Raw genomic sequence first — 6,935 nt, forward strand, 5'->3', positions numbered from 1 at the left:
TAATAATAAATATCTTGGGCATGATGTTAAACTGCATCCAACAATGAATACACAAACAAGAATAAACCCATGCCACATTGCATAGGTAAACAAGGGTCACGTACTCCAGTGACTGCTGAACAAGCTGTAGTAGAAAAATCAGCTATTGATTGTCCCGGTCCTCATGTAGTTACCTAATCAAGCCTCAATCTCAAGATGATCTATATTTTATGGCATCATCTGCGCAGGCAAAGTCCACCATATGGCTAGTAAATCAACAAGACTAAAGTGGGCTATGTAGGAGTACTACTACGCTGTTGAGAACAAGTTTGTTTACCACAAGGAGATGGATCAATAAAAAGAAGCTCCAGCTGCTGATGTCTGATGACAGAGTCCCACACCTGAAACCATAGCTATGCTAGAGAATGTCAGAAACAGCATCTGTAATTACCATTGCAGTCCCCTCGGAAGGTGGCTCAAGACCTGATATCGGACCAAGAACAAGCAGCAAGCTGCATGATACCGTCTCATTAGCCATAACCATTAGCTTAACAAACCGCGCCTTACAAAGGCAATTTGTGAGCAAATAGCAGCTGTGAATCAAGTTCAAGTTCAAGTTCAAGTTCAAGTTTGGTTTATTTGTCACATACATAGTCATACACAGTATAACTCACAGTGAAATGGTTGAGAGTGCTCTGTCTGAAAAAGAAAACGGGTGCATAGAGTAATATATATATCAGGCCCTCTTTGATATCCAAGAACGACTAAGTTAACCTCACCTCACCAAGTCAAAAAACTGATGTAAGCAACAGCTACCGTCAATGCCAGAGACTAAAAAGAAATACTACCAGGAACTCAAATGTCAGAAGAAGTCCTCATAGAACCACAAGCAAAAGAGTGAGTAAAGGAATTCTGGCATGGAATCCTGGAAGACAGCATTGCCCACAACATATAGCAATGTGTAATAAATGTCTAAAATCACCATTTGTACAATCGTTTACTGAGTAAAAGTGTCTCTCATTCTAATTTCACAATATCTTAGAGGGCCTAAAATGTGACTGAACAATGACTTTTATATATATATATATATATATATATATATATATATATATATATATATATATATATATATATATAAAGCTTCATGGAGTATCAATATGTCAAGCTTCATGTGTGCAAGAAAAAATGTGCATTAAAACAACTATAACCAAAAAACTGCAAAAAACAAAAAAGTCTCAAATGCACAGAACCGTATTTAATATGGCGAAAAACATATGCATTCATCACCAGTTTACTTTCACACAAAAAAACAAAGTAAATATTTACTAAAGGACTGTAAATTGTGTCAAACACAAGTCATGACTATTGTTTTATAACATTGTAAAATAACATTAATTTAGCCATTGATCTCTGTAATTTTCATATTCTTCTTCAACAAAGTAATCAAACCCCTAAAGGCTCTAAACTTCAGCAGCAGTTATCTTTTTGCACAACATTTTAGCTAGCTAACTAGATCTCAAATCAGCGAGGAAGGAAATGTTTCTGACTTGAAGGGTCAGAACCAATATATATTCTCTATTGTTAGCAATATGTTGATATATTTTCTTATTTTAATAGCTAACTTCAGATTCTATAGTAAAAGGTTTCAGTGATATAGGATATAATATTGTTGTGTATACTGTCGTGGAGCACAATTATTAGGCAAGTTGTATTTTTGAGGATGCATTTTATTATTGAACCACTACAGTGCTCTCTGTCAATCCAAAAATGTTAATAAACCTCAAATCTGAATATTTACGTGAGGTTTTGGCTTTCTTAGAAGAATATCTATGTGTGCATAAATATTCCGCAACTATTATTGTGCAGAATTATTATGCAACTAAATGAAAAACTGACATTTTCCCATCTCACTTGTCGATTTTCATCTGTTAAAGTGAGAATAATAAACAAACAACTCAAAATTTACAAATAAACATTTCTGACATTAAAAAAAAATCAGTGACCCATATAGCCACCTTTCTTTTCTTTTCATAAGCCTCCCATTGATTCGGTCAATCTGTTGACGATCAACTTTTTGTGCAGCAGCAACCATAGCCTCCCAGCAACTGTTCAGAGAGCTGTACTATTTTCCTTCACTGTAAATCTCCCATTTAAGAAGAGCCCACAAATTCTCAATAGGGTTTAGGTAAGGTAAGGGCCATGTCATTATTTCATCTTTCATCTTTAAGGCCATTACTGGCTAGCCACGCAGTGGAGTACTTCGATGCATGCGATGGAGCATTGTCCTGCATTATTCTAGGGTTACTCTGTTTACTCTAGGGTTACTCTCTTATTCTAGGGTTACTCTGTTACTCTAGGGTTACTCTGTTTACTCTAGGGTTACTCTGTTTACTCTAGGGTTACTCTGTTTATTCTAGGGTTACTCTGTTATTCTAGGGTTACTCTGTTTACTCTAGGGTTACTCTGTTATTCTAGGGTTAATCTGTTTACTCTAGGGTTACTCTGTTTATTCTAGGGTTACTCTGTTATTCTAGGGTTACTCTGTTACTCTAGGGTTACTCTGTTTACTCTAGGGTTACTCTGTTATTCTAGGGTTACTCTGTTATTCTAGGGTTACTCTCTTATTCTAGGGTTACTCTGTTATTCTAGGGTTACTCTGTTACTCTAGGGTTAGTCTGTTATTCTAGGGTTACTCTGTTTACTCTAGGGTTACTCTGTTACTCTAGGGTTACTCTGTTATTCTAGGGTTACTCTGTTTACTCTAGGGTTACTCTGTTTACTCTAGGGTGACTCTGTTATTCTAGGGTTACTCTGTTTACTCTAGGGTGACTCTGTTATTCTAGGGTTACTCTGTTTACTCTAGGGTTACTCTGTTATTCTAGGGTTACTCTTACTCTAGGGTTACTCTGTTACTCTAGGGTTACTCTGTTTCTTCTAGGGTTACTCTGTTATTCTAGGGTTACTCTGTTTATTCTAGGGTTGCTCTGTTTATTCTAGGGTTACTCTGTTTACTCTAGGGTTACTCTGTTATTCTAGGATTACTCTGTTTACTCTAGGGTTACTCTGTTTACTCTAGGGTTACTCTGTTATTCTAGGGTTACTCTGTTTACTCTAGGGTTACTCTGTTTACTCTAGGGTTACTCTGTTATTCTAGGGTTACTCTGTTTACTCTAGGGTTACTCTGTTTCTTCTAGGGTTACTCTGTTTACTCTGTTTAATCTTCATCTCATTTGTCTATGAACCCATGTTCCAGGAATCAACTGACTTTTACATCTATGTTTTAACAAACTGTAACCAGGTCCTTTATGTTCCTAACAAGTACGTTCTGTCATGAAGAGTGGCGTGGCTTGTACTGTGTTTAAGACATGCCTTAAAAAAAGCTGATAACTGGGTAACTGTGGTCTGTATAAAGCATATAACACAATGCATCTCACGTCTGTCAATGATAATAGTTCGCTGTAAATTACTTTGTTGATTAAACCTAGATTTTCCATCCTAACTGCAGACACTCTGTCACTAATATAAGCCTTCCTGCATATATTACTGTGGAGCAGTTAGTGACTAAACAGAGTCTTTCATGTTAACAGGAACTATCTACCCAGTGTCAGTGTCATATACAACTATTCATACATACTTCTATAAAACATCGAGGTAACACATGCAATATGGGGGAGACAGGCATGTAAGAGGCTAATAGCATTTTAACCAAAAGACATACAGCACAATTCACTGTTGGTAAGAGTTAATAAGAATACCAAATGGTCATGATGGTTATTGATGCATGTGTATTTTGCATGTGAACCATTTTTAATTTTAGATTTTCTGTTTTATAGAGTTGACTATTTTAATTTGCAAAGCAATGATACATGAATCATTGTAGATCAGTGGAGGAAATCCAAATTTAATCTGCTAAAAGTTATATTTTATGTTATAGTAATAGTTGAGGTAAGAAAATATTGAAAAGGATATTTAACACTGGATACCTTTGCAAGGTACTGTTCAGTTCCAATAACAAGCTGTTATTTAGCACAAAAGAAATTAATTGTTTAAATTTAATTATATAATTTGGCCCAAATATTTTTGTCACAAGATATAAGTAAGACAAATCAGTGCATTCAGAACATTCAGTTCATATTATTTTTAAAGTTGATATTGATAGATGTTACAAAATATTTTATTGATACATTAATTGCCCCCATTGTTGAGTAAAGAGTATTTTGCATACATACCTGAATAAATGACTGCAGTTATTAAAGCATATCCTTGAGAAACTGCAGTTTTTTTTATAAATCTTCTGATATTCTCTGTAATAGAATAATGTCAGAGGTTAAAACCATTATGAGCAAAATCATAACATGACTCACTGTGAATCTGTCATCTCAATAAGACACAATTCCCAGATCTTCCATCTGAGTCTTAATGTAGACTTAATGCACTTGGATCCCAAGCATTGCTAATGGATTCATAAGTTAATTACATAGTCTACATAAATATTTTTTATGAGAATGGAAGTATAAGCAGCTTAGTCTGTTTATATTTATAGATACACAAACTGTTGGCAAGCAGCACTAGAACTTTGTGTTCTTGAAGAGAAAGATAAGAATTTGCTCAATCAATTTAGCGATCTAGATGTTTTTAATACTAATAATATTTATGATGATTTAAAATACTAATAATACTACACAGCAATAGCTAACTTTCAAAAACTTGGTTGGTCAGAGTTGCTTCATTGAGTGTTTAGTGTTGTTTCTGTGCACACCACTGTAGTGGCTCCATTATTCTTGAAAACAGTCAAATGTAAATGTTTTTGCATTTTGGAGCACACAAGGATCATAGAAATTACTCAAACATCTACAGCAAGTATCAAATTACACTACAGAGAATTATTTACATGACACTTTTATCCAAAGCAGCTTACAATTATGACCCTTGAGGGTCAAGGGCCTTGCTCAGGGGCCCAGCAGTAACAACTTGGTAGCGGTGGGGCTTAAACCAGCAACCTTTTGAATACAAGTCAACTACCTTAACCACTGACCTACCTGCAGCTAATAAGGTGACAATCATTGTAGAGATAGGGTAGTTGTATTAAAAGGAACAGGGTAGTTAATAAAGTGCATTTCTTTTTATATCTATTCATTAACTTCCATCATTCCCTGAAAGACTGCTTTATATAACATACCTGGAAATGTCTTGAAATGAGAAGTAACCCAAAGCAGGGAAAGAATCCTTAAAAGATTCAGAGCTGAGCAAGTAGCCACCTCAGCAAGAAACCCTGCAGAGAAACCAAATAATTAAATGTTAATGATAAGCCCTTCACAGTCAAAACAGAGTGTTACAGCAACAAAATGATCTTGGGTGGACAACCACATCAGGCCTTTGTGTGTGTCTCTGTAACCCAAAACTAAATGACATAGTCCAAGAGCAGTGAGCTAAGAAATAACTAACAAAATATACAGCAAGGGATAAAGAAGTGAAGTGAGTGGCAGAGGAATTCAGATTGATCAGTGAGAAGCAACAACTCATTCTGGTCAGAGTCCTCACAGGAAACATCTAAACACACTTTAGCATGGGAGTTGATGGAGATGGTAATGGGCTGTTCATTAAAACACATGCAGATGAAGCGCAGATGGACGGTCATCCTCTATCTATTAAACTTGCTAACACAATGTGAAATATTACAATAGTTATGTAAAAGTTAGCTATGTTCAGTTAGTTATTTGTGCGATAGCATTAATGTGTTAATGTGTTAATCATTTCACACTGGTAATTTTTCAGTCAATTTTGCATGTTCTAAAAGACTAGTGTAGTACATCAGTTACTGCTTTTGTTGGAAAGACCATTCCTAAAGGTATGCTTCATTAAGGAGTGACAACACTTGCTACATCTGACATCACCAACAATAGTTCCAGAAGAGACATTGGAGCGAATGTAGCCAGTGACTGTTCCTCGTTATTCACATTTCTTGTGCAATGGCGTCCTTGACCTAATGTACGTTGATTACCTACTGTACATTTTAGTTAAGAGTACATGTTTGGCCATTGTCAATGTTTGCTTGAGATCTAACTTAGAATTGACTGTTATAAACACATTACGGTATTAGCCTACTGAGTTGCTAATTTTATACTCTTATTATTCCTCACTAATGATGTTCGTAATGTTATCTTGTCAAACTAGTTTTAGAACTTCACATGCAAGAATATAGAAGGACTACCACATTCTCCCCTTCTAGAGGGCACTGATGGAAACCTAATTAATTAATGCATATTCATATTGCATAGCAGATTCACTGTGAATATATTACTCTATACGAATGACTAGCACTGATGATGATGGAATGATTATTGGAATGTATGTTCTGTTTTCTTATTCCAGACCGTACTTCTCATGCTCCATACTTCACTCTTCATATCCTCTACATACTTCTCACTTCATATTTTACACCTCAAATACTTAACCTTTTGTCTAAAATGAATAAACCTGAGCCTGTGTGTTAATGTGCATAGTGAATGCCTAATATGTTGCATTGTTGAATTTTATTAAAGAGTTGAATATCACTACTAACACTCCAGTGTTCTGACTGACACTCTGAAGGAGGACAAATCCCCCCTTAGAACCTGCCTCATTATGCAGTCCACTTGCCTTACCTGTATCAAACAGCTTTATCTTGGTGAATAAGCAAATTTCTTGCATTTTTCAAACAGCCAGGAAATGAAAATGAGATTTTTACAATTTTCAGCTGACCTAGACATCTGTAGTACTGGCAAAAATTAAGGAACCACTCCAAGTTTTCATCTCTAACAAGAAGTCACTCTTATTGCATGTTTACGGATTTGTGAATCAAGCGATATCAAAATGTTAAAATTTAACAATGTATCCTGTTTTTGCTATATTGATATTATTACAGTTAACATAACAATAACTAAAAAGTATAAAATATTAACTACAAGTACCTACCC

Source organism: Electrophorus electricus, chromosome 15, assembly GCF_041902795.1.
Source record: "Electrophorus electricus isolate QZ-2024a chromosome 15, ASM4190279v1, whole genome shotgun sequence".
In the NCBI taxonomy this organism is placed as follows: Eukaryota; Metazoa; Chordata; class Actinopteri; order Gymnotiformes; family Gymnotidae; genus Electrophorus; species Electrophorus electricus.